The sequence below is a fragment of the Martes martes genome, assembly GCF_963455335.1.
Source record: "Martes martes genome assembly, chromosome: 11".
In the NCBI taxonomy this organism is placed as follows: Eukaryota; Metazoa; Chordata; class Mammalia; order Carnivora; family Mustelidae; genus Martes; species Martes martes.
The window spans coordinates 22313721-22335279 of NC_137899.1; the positions used below are offsets into that span (position 1 = coordinate 22313721).

Sequence of the window (21559 nt, forward strand, 5' to 3'; positions counted from 1 at the left end):
CCAAATAGAGGTTCTGACAGCAGTAACAAATACTGAGTGCCTGCAATGCTTCATCATCACAAACCTATGGTGGGGGTACATTTATTACCCCCGTTTTACAGACAAGGTGGAGAGATTAAACTTGTGTAAAGTTCTATAGCTAATAAATAGGAGAATCAACACTGGAATGCTAGCAGTCTGATTCCAGAACCTACACATTAGTTTGCCTGAAATTAAAATTTGCTAGATGACTGCCGTTTACAATTAAGAGGAAAAAATTGACAACTGCCTTTCTCAAAAAGAGGAGAAATTAAATAAATACCTAAGTGTTGCACTCTAGGACATCTGGACTACATTTATTCCAGCACACTGAAATAACAGTAATGAAACCCACCTTGCTCCTCCCCCAAACCTGATCTACTTACTCAACTTACATGCATTCCACAACAACGCACTAAAGTACTACAAAAGAGGAGACCCGTAGCTCAAAGTCTAAAATTTGGATTTAAAATATTTCAGGGATAGGGATGCCTGGGTGGCTCAGTTGGTTAAGCAGCTGCCTTCGGCTCAGGTCATGATCTCAGCGTCCTGGGATCGAGTCCCACATCGAGCTCCTTGCTCGGCGGGGAGCCTGCTTCTCCCTCTGCCTCTGCCTACCACTCTGCCTGTGCTCGCTCGCTCTCTCTCTCTAACAAATAAATAAATTTAAAAAAATAAATAAATAAAATATTTCAGGGATAGTGCAAAGGACATCATCAAAGAATATTCAAATTCTCTATTTTCAGGAACAAACTGGTGCTTCAAATTTGAGATTACTAATATACAAGTAATTTACAAGTAATATACAAATTTGAGATTACTAATATACAAGTATAACTCAATTCCTTATACAAAACTATTTGTTAAGTAAAGACCACCTATCTAACCAGTTAACTTTTAACTTGAATCCCCTTTAAACCACCACTTGGTTCCTAGAAACAATCTCAACAACCTACATTATAATCCTTTTGTAGCAAATGAAATTTCTAAGAAAATCTGTATTCTTGTGCCAGGGTTAACGCTGGTGGACCTACTTGAAAAATGGAACCTATAATATAAAATTCAATGTTCAGAAAGTGTATCTTCTGGTTCTGTAAAAGTCTCACAGTGTTTCACTGTATCATATTTAATACAATCCCATTACTACTAAACTCAATGTCAAAGTAGCAATGCTTCAGCTTTCACATTCTTTCACATTCACATTCATTCACATTCACACTTACTAATAATGGTTACTTATTCTCTTTAAGCCTTAGCTATCATCTATGAACAGGAATAATCACAGAACATATATTTCTGAATTGTTTCAAAGACTGTGTTTGGCACTCAGTATTAGCTATGATGATCAGATAAAATTTCTGGGAACTAAATATTTAGTAAAAGTCCTTAAGAATGAGTACTGGAGAACAATTCTCAACTATTATACTTGCAAAAGTCAAGTCAACTATTAAGAATTTCTGACCAGGCGCCCCTGGGTGGCTCAGTGGGTTAAAGCCTCTGCCTTCGGCTCAGGTCATGATCCCAGGGTCCTGGGATCGAGCCCCGCATCAGGCTCTCTGCTCAGCAGGGGGCCTGCTTCCACCTCTCTCTCTGCCTGCTTCTCTGCCTACTTGTGATTTCTGTCTGTCAAATAAATAAATGAAATCTTTAAAAAAAAAAAAAAAAAGAATTTCTGACCAGCATGCCTGGCTGGCTCAGTAAGAGGAGCATGCAATTCCTAATTTCAGGATCATGGGTTTGAGCCCCACGCTGGGTGCAGAGATTACTAATCAAATAAATAAATAAACTTGAAAAAAGGGTATTAAAGTATTAAGAACAACCACCTTTAAAAAAAAACCATGAAGACAGTGAGCTGTAATGTGAACTACACACTCTGGCTGATAAGGATGTTTCACTGCTGGTTCATCGAATGTAACAAATGTACCATAATAATTAGAAACACTGACAATGAGCAAGGTTGTACCTGGGTCAGGAGGAGGCATGTGGGGAAATCTATACTTTTCTCTCAGTTTTGAAGTGAACTTAAACTTACTCTAAAAGATGAAGTCCATTAATTCTTAAAATACATGTATGAATACAATACAGTGAACTATTTGTCTGGCATTATAAAATGGGGTACCATTCTTTCTACTAGGATTTCTGGAAAACTTCTGAACACTGGTACATTCCTCCTTTCCCACCCCAAAGCACCTGTAAGCTAAAAAAATTAATTCATTACGGGGCGCCTGGGTGGCTCAGTGGGTTAAAGCCTCTGCCTTCGGCTCGGGTCGTGATCCCAGGGTCCTGGGATCGAGCCCCTCATCGGGCTCTCTGCTCAGCGGGAAGCCTGCTTCCTCCTCTCTCTCTCTGCCTGCCTCTCTGCCTACTTGTGATCTCTGTCAAATAAATAAATAAATCTTTAAAAAAAATTAATTCATTACTATCAATTTTTTAATGCACAATGCTTTTTTGAGGAGTATTTGTTACCTCCCAAAGTGCTGGGGATCACTAAACTACAGTATAAAATGTGGCCTTTTAAGGCAGCAATTCAGGCGGAACTGGGTGGCTTAGTCGGTTCAGCATCTGCCTTTGGCTCAGGTCATGATCCCAGGGTCCTGGGATCGAGCCCCACATCAGGCTCCCTACTCGTGCCCTCTCTCTCTCTCTCTCATAAATAAAATATTTTTTAAAATAAAATAAAAAGCAATTCAGTGACTGGTAAGATTTGACAGGTTAGACTGTCCCTAGGTATAAAAATATAATTTGTTTCCCATACACACAAAACTGAGTTTAGTCTAGAATGAGTTTAGTTTAGTCTATACTCATACCTGAGACTATAACTAACAAAAACTATTTCCTGCTAAAACAGTTATCTATTGCCACTTCCTACTTGCAATATGGCCCACAACTACATATCTTAGAATCTACTGCTCACAATACAAGTGCAGAAGAAAAAAATCTTCAAAGTTAAGAATAATCACCTTCCCAAACTCCTTAACAGCTTACTTTTACAAACAAAAGCAGCAATACTACATACTTCAATGTAAAGCATCACATATGTGAAGCATCATACCTGTAAAGCATAATACCACATACTTCATGGGTACAACTTCCTTCTGTAAAAAAAAAAAAAAAAGTTGCTATCCACATTAGTAATTTTTTAACTGTGCTCCCAGCAGTGCTCATGGAGTTGGTGATTGAGATATAAAGAGAAAACAGAATCAGGGAAGTTAACAAAAGAAAAGGAGAGACATGTACTACAGATTTAAAGGAAAAGTCTGAGGCTGCATGTCCTATGGGGTAACCTATCAAATGAGAAAATGATATTAAATGGTACACTACTTAGTAATATAAAGGAACTATTGATACATGCAACTTGGATGATTATCAAGGAAATTATGCTGAGTGAAATAAAAAAGCCAATCCCAAAAAGATCATATACCATGTAATTCCATTTACGTTAAGAGTCTTGAATGACAAATTACAGAAACAGAACACATCAGTGTGGCTGTAAGAGGGTAACACCAAGGATTCTTGTAGAGATGGAACTGTTCTGTATCTTAAGTGTGGTAGTGGATACAGGAACCTACATGTGATAAAAATGCCAAGAACTAAACACACACACACACACTCCCATGCACACACACGTGAAACTGGGGAAATCCGAACAAAGTGAATAGACTGTATCAGTATCAATATTCTGGCTGTGACACTGTACATAGTTTTGCAAGATGCTACCATTGAGGGAAATTGCATAAAGGAAAAATAGTTTCTCTGTATTTTTTTCTAAGATTTTTATTTATTTATGTGTGTGGGTTGGGGGGGAAGGAGGAAGAGCATGCATGAGCACAAGGCAGAGGAGGGAGAGGGAGAAGCAGACTCCCCACTGAGCAGGGAGCCCAATGCAGGGCTTGATCCTGGGAGGCTCAGGGATCATGACCTGAGCCGAAGGCAGACACTTAACCAACTGAGCCACCCAGGGATCCCTCTCTGTATTATTTCTTACAAACGCATGTAACTCCACATTACTTCAAAATTTAAAACTTAATTTTCTAAAATGACATTAAAATTGTGGCCTTCAAATGTTTTTTTTTTTGAGTACTGATAGAAACTTTTTTACGAATGACATTATACAGTGAAATCTAAGCATGTATTTTTTTTAAGATTATTTATTTATTTATTTGACAGAGAGAGAGAGAGAGAGAGATCACAAGCCGGGGGGGGGGGGGGGCGGGGAGGTGTGAAGCAGGCTCCCCGCTGAGCAGAGAGCCCAAGGTGGGGCTCTATCCCAGGACCCTGAGATCATGACCTTAGCCGAAGGCAGAGGCTTAACCCACTGAGCCACCCAGGTGCCCCATGTGAAATCTAAGCATGTATTTTGACTCCAGAATGAAAAATAGCTTGAATTTCCTATGCTTTCCCCAACGATTGCTAATGTCAACTTGAAGTACTATGTTAAGGAGGCCACAGCCAGATACAATAGCAGGAGGCCTCAAATGATCAGTAATGACTGTGAACAACAGGCATTTGTACCTCACATTTGCTATGTCTGTGGCTAAAGAGGGTTGCAGGGGTATGTTCCTGCCTATACATCCTCCCACCCACCAGTTAAGTTCCATGAAAAGCATACAGCTTCCTGGAGAATAGCTCAAAAATCACTGGTTAAAAGAAAATACTTACTGATTCAACATATGACATGAAAAACTTATTTCACTGGTATACTCTACCTGCCCAAAGCAGAAAAGAAAAAATAAGCTTCCAAAAGTAGTGCTGGAGTCTACTATATTAAAAAAAAAAAAAAACCACACACACACAACAAAAAAACTCTGCATTTATCTTTCAGTCAACCTATACAGACTGTTAGGCTGGTTCATTCTTGCTTTTTCAGACTTTAAATAAGTATCCCACCACATAAGGGCATAATTCTTGAAACAATTAAAAGCTGGTAATAATTTTATTCTCTCATTCTTCATTCTAGTCTCAAGTAAAACAATGTCCTCTCCAGGATTAACTAAGTACACCTTCAATCACTATTTTGAATCATTTCTTTCAGACTAGAGATCTTGAGTCCTCTCTTATTTCCCTAACTAAAAACAGTATGTATCAAATCTAATGAATAGGATTTAAACAAATCTTTCAGGTTCTACGGTCTACATTTTATTATCTCAGACCTGGGCTGCCAGAGCAATTTTTTAAGTGGTCCCTTTTCCTTTCCTAACTTGACCTTTAAACCTCAAACATAAACCCACAAATTGCTACTTTTCATATACTGGGGTCTGGAGTTGGAAATGATGGATTCCTAGGCCTCATTCCCACAGATTCTGATTTAGTAGGTCTGGGATGTGGCCTGGCTGTCTTATTTTTTAAAAAGGCATTTGTTGGGGTGCCTAGGTGGCTCAGTGGGTTAAAGCCTCTGCCTTCGGCTCAGGTCATGATCCCAGGGTCCTGGGATCCAGCCCCACATCGGGCTCTCTGCTCAGCAGGGAGCCTGCTTCCCTCTCTGCCTGCCTCTCTGCCTGCTTGTGATCTCTGTCAAATAAATAAATAAAATCTTTAAAAAAAAATAAAATAAAAAATAAAAAGGCATTTGTTCCAGCCCTTTATAACAATTGCTTAGACACTGAACAGATATACTTCAAAATGCACTAGTATCCTAATTTTGCCCTCTTCACAAAAGCACAGCAGCTCACAGTAATTACAGTTAAGTTCCTAATCTTGACATTATCAGGTTACCCTGTTCCAATACATAAATTCTCTGACTGTGCCAGTCTTTTTACTACTGTTGGCATAACTTTGCTCATTCCCCTTCAAATTTTCTACAGTAATAGTCCTTCATTTTTGTCCATCCCACCAACAAAAACCTTATTAAACATTCAAGAGTTATGTAAATATTTATTACACTTCCTTGGAAGCATTCCCAATTTCCCAACTTCGATTTTTCTCCTACAAAACTAGCACCTGGGTGGCTCAGGTTAAGCCTCCGCCTTTGACTCAGGTCATATTCTCAGGGTCCTGGGATCAAGTCCTACATTGGGCTCTCTGCTCCGCAGGGAGTCTGCTTCCTCCTCTCTCTCTCTCTCTGCCTGCCTCTGCCTACTTATGATCTCTGTCAAATAAATAAAATCTAAAAAAAAAAAAAAAAAACAAACAAAAAACCAACCTAGCTTTAAGGTCTCTAGATCAACCTCCTGAGGGCTGTTTCCTCATCTATAAACAAAAATTTGGCCAGGCTACCTCAAAAAACTATCCCAGCTATAAAACCTGCTCCACCCTAATCTCCTAACTTCCCAAAGAATGTTATTGTATCTTTTTAAGCCACTAGCTTACATTTGACCCATTACTTGAAATAGCTCTTAGATGCTTAGTTCTCAAAACTCTATCATCTACTTCACCCTTTACCAAGAACTTGATAAAATGCTATTTTAGCTATCAAGTTCTTTTTTAGCTATTTTAGCTATCAAAGCCCAGGTCATGGTAGTGAAGATACCACCTAAAATTATTCTGGATTAAATCGTATTTTTCCTCACCCTAACACATTCAATCCAATCCCTTCCTCCTTCTTTTAGATAAACAGGAACATATCTCAAAACAAAGCAAAATACCTGTCAGAGAAGAACATTATTGATTTCCTTCTGGAACATTTTTTTTTTTGTAATTGTTTCTTTCTCTTATTACTTTTTAAAATGTGGAGTCTCTCAAGGCTCAATCCTCCCTATTATTAATCTCCATCCACATTGGATTTCACCATTCATTTCTCTTTGATTTCCTATTCCTAGCCATCTATAGGGTATGTATCTATTCAAACATCTGCCATGACTGCAAAAACCAAACATTCAAACTGAATCTCTTCCACACTTTGCATTCCATTTTTTGTTTGTACCCCATTCCCCTAGTTCTTTTTAATCCTTCTTTTTTCCAGTCTCCTGTTATACTTGCTCAACAAGCCTTCTGTGCCTCTTCAGTGTTCCAGATTCATTTTTCCTCAGTTTCCAACTGGCTCCCACCATCATCTTCACCATCTGAATAACTTCCAATAATCAACAACCCTTCCAGCTTGCCACCATTGACTTCTGAATACCTGGTCTCCAAACAATGGAAAAAATCTTGCTTATTCTTAAGCACTTCCCCAGAGTAGGGTAACTATTCTATTAATTTAAAATGCAATAAAATAAACTAAAATTTATCCATTTAACATATTTATGTTAACATGTTCTGTATACTGGTTTATGTGCTTGGGAATGAGCACTGAACAAAATTAAGTTGCCCTTAAGGCCCTATTGATGAGCTAGGGCAATATAATGTAATCAAAGGTATCTCAGAGTAGTTTTAAGTAATTGCCTTTGATAATGATTTGTGTATTCTCATAACTTAGTCAAAAATTAGTCCTTTATAAGGATCAATAGAGAGCTGAGATTTTTTCAAATGATCTGAATTCAAATTCTTGATCAGTGGCCTTTTTTTTCTTTTTTTTTTGAGAGAGAGGGAGTGAGCAAGCAGGTGGAGGGTAATGGGGAGGAATCTTAAGCAGGTTCTACACCAGTGTAGAGCCTGATGAGGGGCTCGATCTCACGAGCCTGAGATCGTGACATGAGCTGGACTCAAGAGTTCGATGCTTAACCACCCAGGGACCCCTTATCAGTCACTCTTTAACTATGCAACTCTGAGTCTCTCTAGGTCTCTCATGAAAAATGGGTAAAAAATCTACCTTGCAGAGTTGGTATGAATTTTAGCACCTTCCCTCTTAGAAATAAAAGCATGAAGTTCCCATTACTCAATTTAATGATAATTTAATCAACCCCAGTCACAAAACTGTTGACCACTGGAGACACTTAGTGAAAAACAGCAGCTCTATTATTGTAAATATCTGAAAAGATCTTAAAATTCCACATGTTTAAAATATTTGCTATAGAAATCTTAATTCTAAAAAAAGAGTAATTTCTAAGTATCAACAAACTATAAAATCAGCAAGAGACTAGCAAAATGAATAAGAAAAAATACTTTCCATGTTTAAATCATTTATTTCTACAAAATTTTCCCCAGTCTTTTTTTTTCTTTTTAAGATTTATTTATTTATTTATTTTACAGAGGGAGAGAGGTCACAAGTAGGCAGAGAGACAGGCAGAGAGAGAGGGGGAAGCAGGCGCCCTGCTGAGCAGAGCCTGATGCACGGCTCTATCCCAGGACCCTGAGATCATGACCTGAGCAGAAGGCAGAGACTTAACCCACTGAGCCACCCAGGTGCCCCCCCCAGTCTTTTTAATCCCAAGACTTACAGTATCCAATGATCAACTTCTTCCTCTGCATATATTAATATAAATAGAAAAACAAAATAAAAAACCCAGAAATAAAAGGACCAGTGCCTAAGAACTAGAGAGTTGAAGCTTAGGGAAAAAATGTCTATGCATCTAACAAGAATGAATTATGGAATTAGTAAATCTAAGCCTCCATTAAGAAAATTACTCAGAAATGCAAACCTTATTAACTTATTATGTCTTATTCAAGCTTTTAGGGTAGCTAGTCATTTTTCTTTTTTTTTTTTAGATTTTATTTATTTATATTTGACAGAGAGAGAGAGATCACAGGTAGGCAGAGAGGCCGGCAGAGAGAGAGGGGGAAGCAGGCTCCCCACTGAGCAGAGAGCCCAATGCAGGCCTCAGTCCCAGGACCCCGAGGCCAGGGCCTGACCTGAAGGCAGAGGCCCAACCCCAATGGCACCCTAGAGTAGCTAGTTTTGAACAGGCATATAATCACAGAGAAACTGTACAATAAAGGGTAAAATAAAATGTCAAGAATGAACCTGGTAGATAAAAGTGTTATTATTGACAAGCGTATTTGCTATGAGACAGGCTACATCCACTTTTACTTTCCAACTTAATTTTAAAGACGTGTCTTTACAAATAGAAAACATTATGTATGTACATAGATAAAAAATAATCAACATTTACTGAGCCGACTGGCCACCCTTATAGAAGTCATTGGTACATGAAAAAACTGCTGTGCGAAGTTAGGGGCTGAACTAGAAATACTTTTCTCCAAATCCTTAATGAACCATTTACCTCAGGATATAAGAGGCATAAAATTTAAACTCCCTGTAAGTGAGAGCTTATACCAGCAGAGACTCCTTTTATAAAAGGCTATACCATAGGAGACTCCTTTTAAATCTCCATTATCATTCTGGATTAAATTTAAATGATAAATAAGATATTCTCAAAGTAACTACACAATAAAAGAACTTTTGTCTTCGGGCACAATACCAAGTCCCTAAGATCTGCCAGTTTTTACTTGGAATTCAAAAATCAAAAAATTACTACATTAGTGTGTAATTAATAGGTTTTGCTAACATACAGCAACCATGTTACAATGTATCAAAAAATTACAGGCTAAAATTTGCAACCACACAAACTGATCCGAGTTATTAGCCAACACAATCATCAGTTACTTCCCTTAGGAAATATGTGCAAGGTCAGCAAGCCAAAATTAGTAGCTACCATAACACTTTCAATTAGAGGGCGTTCAACTATTTGCCACTAAATGAATCTAGTTTACAATATTAACAGTTAGAAGAGTCCTAAAGAAATGAATGTAAATCTCACAAAAAGAAAGTAAATCTCACAAGATAATAAAGGTTACGGGATCTTGACAGATCAGCGCATCTATTCAATTCCATAGACATTTGAAATGTGTCATTTCATTTAGACAGAATTCTATAAACCCTCGTAGGACAAATCACAGATTCTGAAACAGCATTTTAGTTATTTTTATTTGTGTGTATATGTGTGTGCTGCATGTGTGTTGTCTAGCAATGGGATTCACTGAGGTAACTGGAATAGAGGGTTGTATTCGTTTCTTAAGGATCCTGCAGCACAGGATCATAAACAATTCTAGAGACCAAAGTCTGAAATCAAGATGTCAGCATGAAAGAGCATTTTAAGATATCCAAGATACACCCCCCCCAAAAAAATCTGGATTTATAAACAGGAACTCGAAATTTGTGAGTTCATCAGTTAATATGGAGATTCATTTAAAAATTATATATACCAGGGTGCCTGGGTGGCTCAGTGGGTTAAGCCTCTGCTTTCAGCTCAGGTCATGATCTCAGGGTCCTGGGATCAAGCCCCACATTGGGCTCTCTGCTCAGCAGGGAGCCTGCTTCCCTCTCTCTCTCTGCCTGTCTCTCTGCCTGCTTGTGATCTCTGTAAAATAAACAAAAAAAATCTTAAAAAAAAAAAAAAAAGGAAATGTCTTCCTTAAAAAAAAAAATTACATATACCTTAAACACTGTATTTTTAATTTAAAATGGATCCTGAGATCATGACTAGAGTTGAAATCAAGAGTGGACACCTAACTGACTGTGCCACGCAGGAATCTCTGGCACTAATATTTTTTAAGTGAAAGTTAAGGAATCCTCTACAATATCTATATAAAAGGCTTTGGGAAAAACACAATAGACAAAAAAAATTAAATAAATTATATATACGTGTATATGTATATATATGTATGCGTGTGTGTATATATATGTGTGTGTGTGTGTGTATATATATAAGCTATAAATAGTGATCAGTACAGCACATGAGACAATGGGGATAGAATGAGAAACTCACTTTTTTTCCAGGAACAGCTACAACACAGACGGCTAGAGAAAGAATTGTACACCTATTAACTCAATGAATTCTCAAAATGACTCTATAAGATAGGTTCTATTATTGGGATGCCTGAGTGGCTCAGTGGGTTAAGCGGCTGCCTTTGGCTCGGGTCATGATCCCAGGGTTCTGGGATCGAGTCCCACATCGGGCTCCTTTCTCAGCAGGGAGCCTGCTTCTCTCTCTGCCTCTGCCTGCCACCCTGCCTGTGCGCTTGCTCGCGCTCTCTCTCTCTCTCTGACAAATAAATAAAATCTTAAAAAAAAAAAAAGGTTCTATTATTATCTCAATTTTGCAGATCAAGAAACTAAGGCACTAAAATATATGTAACTTGCCCAAGATCATAAGGCAATACAACCTGGTTTCATTATGGTTCTAGTTTCTACTTTAAGTCCTATGCAATACTGCCTCTAAAGAAGTATTGTTGAGTCATATATAATATGAATATATACTGCTTTCATAATCTTAAAAATTAGAGGGGATAATCAAGTCCTAGTATGTCACCCCCAAAGCAAATTTTGCAGCAGCTCTCCCATAAAGTCCATAATCTTCTGTCCTGGCATTCAAGGCTCACCACAACTTGATCACAACTTGTACTGCTAGAATTCTAATCCGAGACTCATCCAAATAACACGTGGGTTCTGGAAACCAACAGATAATCTTGAATTAGGATGTAAAGAAACACAAAACGTAGTCTGTCACATGACACTGCACAAAGACTAGTATTCCTTCATTCAGATAATCTAAAAATAGTGGACTGGCTTCTCAAGAGGACAGTCAGCATGGTTTCCTGGAAAAGTTTAAATATCAAGAATTGTGACCTAAATTTTAATCCCTGATCAACCACTATCTAACTATATGAGCTAAGGAAAATCATTTAACCTCCCTGGTTTCTGTTCTACTTGCAAAATAAAAGGGAAGAGCTAGAACACTGTAAAAACTAGCTGAGACTAGCAACTAAAATGCAAATTCAAGACTCCACTAGATGTGATTAAGTAGGTCTGGAATGGGGCCCAAGAATATTTGCTTTAGTGAGCACCACGTAAATAATACATGTGGTCCCTGTACCACAATGAAAAATATTTAAATAAAAGATCTCAGAAATCAATTCTAACTCTAGTTTCTTAGCTTCAGTCAATAAGATTCTACTTTACATAACCAGCATGGGGGCTGTGGCCTAAAAGAAAATCCTCAGTTCATCATGAGATTTGTTTTGCACCTCTCACCCTGTACTTTTTTAAGACAATGGAATATGATTTAGTAGTGCTACAAACTGAACTTTCATCCTCTTAAGACACAGATACAGTTGATTAAAATGAGTTTTAAATTAATTAAGCCCCTACAAAATGCTGATTCAAGTGTATCATCTCATTAATCCTATTTTGAAATATGTTCTTAAATTTATCAGAAGGATATTTCAAATTTTAGAGAATGTAATCTCCACTCTGTAAGTATCCACAAGTCTCAAAATTTTCTTCTCCCAATTTTCTCTGAAAATTTCCAAAGAAATTAGTAATTTTCATTCAGTATGTTACCCAGGGCTTAAACCAATAAAATATTCAAATTACCACCCAATTTCACTACCAATATTTTGTTATCACTAAGAAGAAATATGCCAAATTGATAAGAGTATCATTATAATGTAATTAAAGTCTGAATAAGTATTTTCCCTGTTTATTCTTTTCTTGTTCTAATGAACTTTTCCACAATGAGTACTGCATTTGTTCCAAAAATCATACAGCACTTTGTTCTAAGAGTTATAGATGTTTGATGCTCTGCTGTATTAAATGTACCATCTCACCAACCCTTTTTACAAGAGCAAACTTGGGGCGCCTGGGTGGCTCAGTGGCTTAAAGCCTCTGCCTTCGGCTCAGGTCATGATCCTGGGGTCCTGGGATAGAGCCCCACATCAGGCTCTCTGCTCAGCAGCGAGCCTGCCTCCCCCCTCTCACTCTGCCTGCCTCTCTGCCTACTTGTGATCTCTCTCTGTCAAATAAATAAAATATTTAAAAAATAATAAAATAAAATAAAAAGTAAAAGAGCAAACTTGGGCACCTGGGTGGCTCAGTGGGTTAAAGCCTCTGCCTTCGGCTCAGGTCATGATCCCAAGGTCTTGGGATAGAGTCCCGCGTTGGGCTCTCTGTTCAGGGAGCCTGCTTCCCTTCCTCTCTCTCTGCCTGCCTCTCTGCCTACTTGTGATCTGTGTCTGTCAAATAAATAAAAAGAATCTTAAAAAAAAAAAAAGCAAACTTGCATATATGTTAAAAAAAAAAACTTATCTCAATAATTTCAGAAAAAAAATTTCAAAAGAATTACTTCAAAGATTTTTTTTTAATGGAAAAAGGGGAATAACACCATAATTAAAATACATATTTTCAGGGGCACCTGGGTGGCTCAGTTGTTAAGCATCTACCTTTGGCTCAGGTCATGATCCTAGGGTCCTAGGATCGAGCCCCACATCGAGCCCCACATCGGGCTCCCTGTTCAACGGGAAGCCTGCTTCTCCCTCCCCCCACCACCCCATTTGTGTTCCCTCTCTCGCCGTGTCTCTGTCAAATAAATAAAATTAAAAAAAAATATGTATGTATATATATATTTTCAGCATTGTCTCAGATATCAAAATGCAAGCATAAGCAGCAAATTATAAACTTAAACAATTCTAACTCAAGGCTCATTTAGCAATAATTCTAAAAACTAAATGAGTAATTAGAATACTATAATTAAAAAAATAATTTAACAACCTATGTACTTGTCTTCTGTATTTTGAATTTCAAATTAGGACAGCATCCAGTAAGCTATTTCAAATCCCATTTGTGTAGAAAACGACACTATCGGACACTATCCAAATTATCTACACTTTCCTTCCTTAAATTGGATTTTAATCTGTGTAATTTCAAAAAACGATTCATCTGTCTCACAGAAAGACCAGAAGAAAAAAGAAAACTCCCACAATTCCAATTACCCAGACACAAATCACTGCTAAAAACTTTGGTGTGTTTGCAGCCACATGGTAAAAACTTATTCTGGCAAGAATCACCAATAGACACTGAATCTAGGAAAGTCTGACAGGGAACAGAGTATTTACACAACCTCAAAATACCTTCCCACAAATTACTTAATAATGGCAAAAAGAGAAACAGTAACTATACAATAGAGAAACTACACCATGCCCTAACCAACCAATTAAAATGAACTACTGATAAGGGGCAAACAAATATTAAGTGCATCCAGATGATTAAACAAAAACCCCATATATTGCTTACCTAGTACTCCAGAAAAAAATGCAAAATCTGAATCTAATCATGAAGAAACCTTAGGTAAACCCAACTGAGGGACACTGCTTTAATGACTAGCCTGCCAATATCATGAAAGACTAAGACACCTGAGAACTAAACGTGATCTGTGATACTGAATCGGCAACCGAACCAGAAAAGAAGTGCTAATAAAGGACATAACTGGGAAACAATGAAAATGGAATATGGACAACAGTCTAGATGAAAAGTATTACATCAATGCTAAATTTCCTAAATTTAACCACTCTGCTTACTTAAGACACTTGATCTTAGGAAATGCATACTTAACTCTAAGATGGCATCATATATGCAATCTACTCTCAAATAGTTAAGAATTTCTTTTCACATCAACAGAGAAAATAATAAAGTAAATATGACAAAATGTTAAAAATGAGGGGATTTGAGTAAAGGGCTTAAGGGATGTTTTGTACTACTCATCTAACTTCTGTAAGCCTGAAATTATTTAAAAACAAAAAAACAAAAACAGAAAAAATCTTGGTGTTTTGGCAGTATTCCTCAGCATATGTGTATATAATTATATATAATATTTGTATTTTTTAAAATTAAAAAATGGAATCATCCATTTGACACTATTTAGTTTCAGAGGCCCTCCCAAGTACACATGAACATCCCGGGAAAAAAAGCAATTGTTTTACGATGAATTAAGTGTCCTTCTCTTGCTCTCCACCCAAGCAAACTCCCCCACACCATAAATACCCATTCTACCACCATCTCCTTAACCAGTCACAGCTAATTAAAGGGATCAAGATGGAGAACAGTGGCTCACTGACACCTTGCCAATTCCTGTGAGGTCTAACTGTACTTTCTTCAAAAAAGTTCTCTAAGATTTCCCTACAGTTTTGTAACAAATTTTTTATTAAGCTAGCTGGAGCTGATTTCTGTACCTTGCATCCAAACAAACTCTAAAACAGCAGGCTTTTGAGAAGTAGAAATAAACAGTGCAAGGGAAAACAGTAGCTAGTTAAAATAATCTTTTGTCTGTGCTTGAAAAATATGGTTTTGCTGGGGGCTTAATGGTAAGATGTAACAGGGCTGTGTCAATTCAGCCAATTATGCAGCTTCATTTAAAGAGAAGCAGCAGAAAAGGAAATAATTCAAAAGGAACAATCTTACTTTCTCAAGAAGAGCTACTATGTATCAGACCAACCCCAGAACCCCACCAATTTATAGCTAATGAAGCACTCTCAACCTTTCAGTCACGTAAGAATCTTCCCATCTTTTGCCATATCATTAAAGAGAAAATGGGTTTTCAAATTCCTGAAACCTGTCTTTCTTCAAACAACATACAAAAACAAGAGGAATTTTTTTCAGTTAGTCTTTTAAGTAAAAATTATGTTATAAATACCTTTTGAAAACAAAAGTCAAAATAGATTTAAACATTGAAAATTTTTCTGGTCTTAGGAGCGCTTGGCTGGCTAAGTGGGTTAAGACTGCCTTTGGCTCAGGTCATGTTCTCAGGGTCCTGGGATCGAGCCCTGCATGGGGCTCTCTGCTCAGCAAGGCGCCTGCTTCCCCCTCTCTCTCTGCTTGCTGCTCTGCCAACTTGTGATCTCTCTCTCTGTCAAATAAATAAAATTTAAAAAAAAATATTTTTCTGGTCATAGATCAAATGTTAGCTAACCTAATTCTGTGAAATTGAAATTTAAAATTATCTTATGAATACCACAAACCAAAACTATCTCAATACCACTGTTCCATTAGTTATTAACTTTATTGCCATAGGCTCAGACCTTAAATGCCGTAACAAAGTTAGCTATAACACAGGTGTGATTACTCAATGTTCTTTCTCAATTATAAACTTCAGGATGAAGATGTCTATTCCTTCAGATTAACTCTAAATTAAGCAAACATCTAAGAGTTGTTAGAAAATTATCTCTTCTCCAACTGTACAACTCAAATAAAGAAAGTTGCACAAATAATTTTCTCAGGTCCTGTCTTAATTAAACCCAGATTTCACACTTAGGACAACTTTAAAACGCAAAAATAAATATTTTAACTAGAAATAATGGACAAGTAATCGATTATTTACTCAATGAATTACTATATTATAGATTACTTATGCATGGAAAGCCATAATATCTTGTTTTGATGGCATCATAACTCAACACATCAAAAAAATTGACTGAGCTGTTGCACTGAAAAGTCCAAGATCCCAAACAACTTAAATAGTTCTTATAAATAATCAAATCAGATTTTCCACTAAGCTGGAAAATTCACCTAACAATACAAAAATGGCTTTCGTAAACTACCTAAAAATAGAATTTTATTTATGAGCTGTCTATAGGGAAGAAAGAACCAATTTCATATTAACGGAAAATATTTATCAAGTGAAATGCAAGACCCAACTATTTTCTTCACTCTGACTTAAGTAAAAAAGCATCCTAGTTACTAATGGTTAATAAAAACTTCTTATATTCTTAAAGATACAAATAACATCTAATTAAATTAGCTTTAGTCACCATCTGATTTTTAATGTAGCACTTAGCATGAGTGCTCACAATTAACAAAAAAAATTCTTTTGGTTAATTCCTACCTCTCTCTTTAGGTAGGAATTAATTTAATTGCAATAGCAAGATTTTTAGTTAAATACTGTTACTTCAAATTTGGTGCGCTAAAAAACTATTTTCAACCATAAATATTCCTCTTCCATACTAAATAAAATTTTAAGTAACACATATTATCCGTTTGACATTAAAAAAAAGGCTCTTCCCAACACTTGTACATTACAAAAGACAGTAAAAAAGAGACAATAAGCTACTCCAATTTTAAACTCAGCCTAAAAACTAACATTTATATAGCAACATCTAAAATAGTATCCTTGTTTTTTGCCAGTCAACACAAAAGAATAATTATACCATAAAGTAAAAATAATTCTATAGCTAACGTTAAAAATTCTCCCTGAATACAAGTATTAAACATTTATTCTAACATATCACAAGGAACAGTCCCTGATCACCCAGAATATTTGAGATGTGTCTGCTTAAATGAAAGCTTTAAATGCAACAAATAATTGAGCACCTACTCTCTACTGTGAATCAATCCTTTGGAAATGAAAGCTAATTATACATTATGAAAATATTTTAAAAAATAAACACAGTATCTTTTACAAAAATTCCACACTGATATTTCTTTAGCAGCTTTTGACACTTCTTCCAAGTCTTTTTTGTTTTCTCCATTTTAAACACTCAATGATAGCACACATTTAAGTCCCAGTACTAACTTCCAGAAAAGCGGATCTGTTAGATTTATGTAACACACTAAAAAAAAAAACCCTATAGGTGTAAGGCTTTGATGCATGAAAATGGGTACATTATTCTTAGAAATAAGAAACCAATTTAAGAAGTTAGACTTTCACTAAGACCACTAAGGTGTGTGTTAAAGGGAAGAATTTCTCCTAAATTATTAATTGGCTTTTATCCTCACTTCCTCATTTTAGATCCAAGAAGTCCTAGAGCTTACTGTGGTATATGGTAAAAATTCTCTGGCTGGAAGCTCTAAGACAGACAAGCCAAAATTGTGAGAGAGTTAATCAAAGATCTAAAGAGTTGAAGGGAAATGGAGGAACCCTGTAAAGGTTCTAAACTTAAATTGAGATCAAAGGGATCCTATAACGTACACTGACAACAAAAGGGAAGTACGATCAAAATATAGTCTCTAAAAATAAAATTTGCTCTCCAATTACGTTATAATTTTCCACAAATCCACTTAAACAGATAAACACCTAATCCCTCAAAACTCAGCTACCCTAAGAACAAAAGACCATTTGAATAGTCTCCCACCACCAGAACTCTGTACTGTACCAAAACTCACCAAGAATAAAAAAACATGCCTAACCTTTTAATAAATTTGCCTCTACAATTCTAGTTTAAAACAGTCAATGGGGTATACATTAACAAAAGCCAAAGATTTGTAACCATGTTATTTATAAATTAACCATTTAAAATAAAGTATAATATACCTCAAACAAATATCAAAACAAGCAAAAAAAAAAAAAACCTAAGGCAATGGAGCAGCCCAGTATGAGGAAAGCTAATAGCGTGAAGGCAGCTTTTCTCATAATTTCTAACTTGGTATTGTTTATCTGAAGCCAAGTAAGTCCAAATGCTCTGTGTCTAGACCCGATCAAGGTCACTATCAAGAAAAAACAATGGGTGTAGACAGTGTTCCCTCCCATTGCTACGTAAACCAAATTTCCCTAAGAGTATAGTGATTTCCTACATTAAATAGTAAGTTAAAGTACCAACCTTCTGAACCACAGATCTTAACCACACAGTCTATAAAACAAACGCACAATCTTTACATTGAAGTTACGATCTAGACTTACATGATCACCCAGAGCATAATAAAAATGAGTATTGACCAGAAATCCCTACACAAACTCCTACTACCCACTAATATTTCATTTTACAATACATTTCAAAGATTCTAAGTAAGGTTATGTGCTCAGTCTTCCATGATGAAACTCTCTAAGCCAGTTATTTCTAAGATTATTTTGTAGAACAAAAAGTAAACTAGCTCATATGTGAACTTCATGATTCTCTTGTTCCATTTTAAGTATCAGAGCAGAATTTACAGTGGAATAAAAGAATCATGAAAGGGTGTATACTCCTCAACCTTTTTAAGAACTACTGGATTGAAAGGCACTCATCTTTCAGTTATTCCATATCAGACTGGTCATTAAACGCCATTAATGGCCCCACTGAAAACTCACTGCTAAGTTGAGGCCAAAAACATCAACTGCCCACTACAGAGGTGAATTTTAATCATTCCTACTTTTTCAAATACTGGTAAATGACACCATTTAATTTTCTGTCTCAATCTAGTAGATTCTGAAATTAGAATAAAATGGATTCAAGACCCTATGATATGGCTTTTATTTCAAGTCATTAAAACAGACTTAAGTTCCATATCCCAAAATAGGTAAATGGGCATGGGGGGGGGGTGGCTTCAAGAACTAAAGCCTTACTTTTCTACTTACATAATTACGATAGTATCCTATAAAACAATTTTAAAAGCTAGCAAAGTGTGCAGCTGCACTTCATGAAATATACAGATAACTTGGAAAATTCTTAAGGAATGCTAAAATACGTGAGAAAAATGGATGCAAAATAGAATAATGAGAAGAACAAGCATCTCCACACCCAGTGAAGTAACAGGTTTAGGCTTGTTTGTACAGCTCCCTAAAAATTAATCTGAAAGAGCACAAAAACCAAAATTCACAAAATTGGCCAAGAAGTGGATGGGAAACATTTCACTTTAAATTAAAACATGTAGTCCCACAAAATGTTACACTTACACACTTATTAAACATTTTAACTTACTTTAGCACAGAGAATAAAAAACACTTGCACTAAACCAAGCAAAAAACTATTCCCTGTCCCAAGTATTTTTTTTTTTTAATGTTTAAGAGTACCTACTCTCACTACTTGAATTTCTAAGGCTACCTGAGTGTTTTAATTTTTTTTCGAAAGTGGTGTCATTTTATTTGCCTCTCAGGAAAAACCAATAAAATTAATCAACTAAAACACAGCACTGTAATTTGCAGTAAAATCAACACATTTTTGTAAACTATTTGGGGAAGAAAAGCAGCACAGTCTTTTCATGTAAACATAATAAGCCTGTAATATGCTGCAGACAAACGCACTGCATGGGGTGTGGAGGACCCGAGCTGATTAGATTACCACAACATCAGCCTGGGGCCGCCATTTTTAGAATCTGTAAAGGACAAAAGAGGGAAATTTCACTTTTTACTTCCCATCTCAGAAAATAAAGGAAAAAACGGGGCTATCTTCCAATTAGGTATTGATGTCTCCAGCCTAGAGTTGAATGCACCTCACTTAATTCTCTCCAAGGTCTCCAGAACTCCAACACCTTACGTTATTCACATCTCTAAAAGGAGGGGAAATAGGCACCAAAAAAAAAACCCAAACCAAACCAAAACAAAACCCGGGGCTTACTCCAAAGCGAACTCTAGCGATTTCTCTTTGACTTTAAATTGTATCATCCTTAAGAGTCTAGCAAGAACGGATCTCTACGGAACTGAGGCCAGTGGATGAGAGCACTCCGGATTGTTTTTTCTCTCCCCCTCCCTCGTTTAGCACAGTGAACCGTTTGTTTCTCTTCTCTATCTGCTGCCACAGTGTTTGTGCCAATCCCTTTGGTCAAAATAAGCTTTTCTGAAATGTGCCATATTGTGGATTCTAAGCCTGCGGTACAGTAAAGGACCGCGATAATGCAAGAGGAGTGGGGGAGGAGACTGAGAAGGCTGGGTACTGGGGTGACCACCTCAGGGGCGGGTTTACCCTCTCCCGGAGAGGATGAGGAGCTGTCTCGTTCCCCCACAAAGGAAGATAGAGACCCAGAACGTCCTCTTAACCCCCTTCGTATTTACCAGGTAATTGCACCAGAGAATACCAGGCAATTAATGGAAGAAGAAGAAAATGGGGCCTATACGGTTTTTCAGCACCTGAACAAGATGCGGTCGAGGAAAGGGAGACTGGCAGCTCCTGGGACCACTTCGACACAAACCCTACTAACAGTCACAAGCCTCCCTCCTCACCCAAGCGGCCTTAACCCGCTGCCAATGAGGAGTGCGCCCCCTCCCTAACTCCCACTCTCAAGGGGGTTTAACTGCCAGTTTCCCCTTTCCCCAATCCTAAAACCCGCCATAATGCTCTCTTTCTAGGGACAGGGAAGAGAAAGGATAAATTCTATTCAAAAAAGCTGCGTCTTCCTCCAGCCCAGACACCTGAGAGTCAACGTCGACCCCCCCAACCCCCCCTCCCAAAAGGATAAAAACGAGAAAGCCCCCTCCCCCTTGAAACACGCGTCCCTCCACCCCACAAACCCCAAGAACTCCCAAGGAGACGACAGGCACTGACCTGTGATGTTCACACACCAGACACCCGAACCCCGTTATCTGCTCGACCCCCAGGGAGTCTCTCCACACCTCCTCGAACAGACGACCCCCCGACAGCAGCCACTGCGGACACGGGACCCGGCTCCACACACCCCCTCCCCAAACAGCAGCGCGCAGCCTCTTCACCAGCGATGAAAGAGTAGGGGAGGGGGCACCCAGACAGTCAACAGGAACGCAGAGGCGACGGCAAGGCTGCTCAGAGTGTCTATGCCCCCTCCGTTGCCGCTCCCGAACTCAGGCACGGTCTCCGACTCGGCCCCCTGCGCCCGCTCAGTGTCACTGCCTCTCGCTCTGGGAAAATGGCGGCGACGGCGGCGGCGGCCGCGGCGGCGGCGGCGGCGGCGGCGGCCGCGGCGGCGGCGGCAAGTGCACGGGGCCCGCCCGCCCCGCTCCGCAGGGGCAGAGGGGGAGGGGACGAAGCTGCCCGCCGCCATTTTGGTTGTGGGCTGCCGCCCGCCGTTGCCTCTTCCACAGAGGCTTGAAGATAGCCAACTGGAGGCAGAGAGGTGGGCAGAACCTCCGTCTTTTTCACAACAGATGCATTCAACAATTCACAGAAGGTTTGGGAAGTTTCGGTATTTGGTGGGATTGGTTCTTTACCCCTTTTCCTTGAGCAGCCCTCAAGTCTGGATATCGGCGACGTTGGGCACGCCATTGCTGGGTGGAAGGATGAGGACTGTAGGCCCTGG

The 21559-nt window shown here is 38.0% G+C and overlaps 1 protein-coding gene across 3 annotated transcripts in view; it reads right to left on the reverse strand.

Moving 5' to 3' along the window:
* Nucleotides 1–21198, reverse strand: part of KMT2E (lysine methyltransferase 2E (inactive)) — a 98176-nt gene extending 76978 nt beyond the window's left edge. The window contains exons 1-3 of one of the 3 annotated variants that reach the window (XM_080817902.1): nt 21026–21163; nt 20833–20965; nt 3071–3113 (exon numbers count right to left, since the gene is read on the reverse strand). The gene's annotated coding sequence lies outside the window, so the exon portion shown is untranslated. Of the gene's footprint in view, nt 1–3070; nt 3114–20832 lie in introns of all 3 variants that reach the window. The other 2 variants (XM_080817901.1, XM_080817900.1) reach the window with 2 other exon arrangements.
* Nucleotides 21199–21559: the final 361 nt, after the last annotated feature.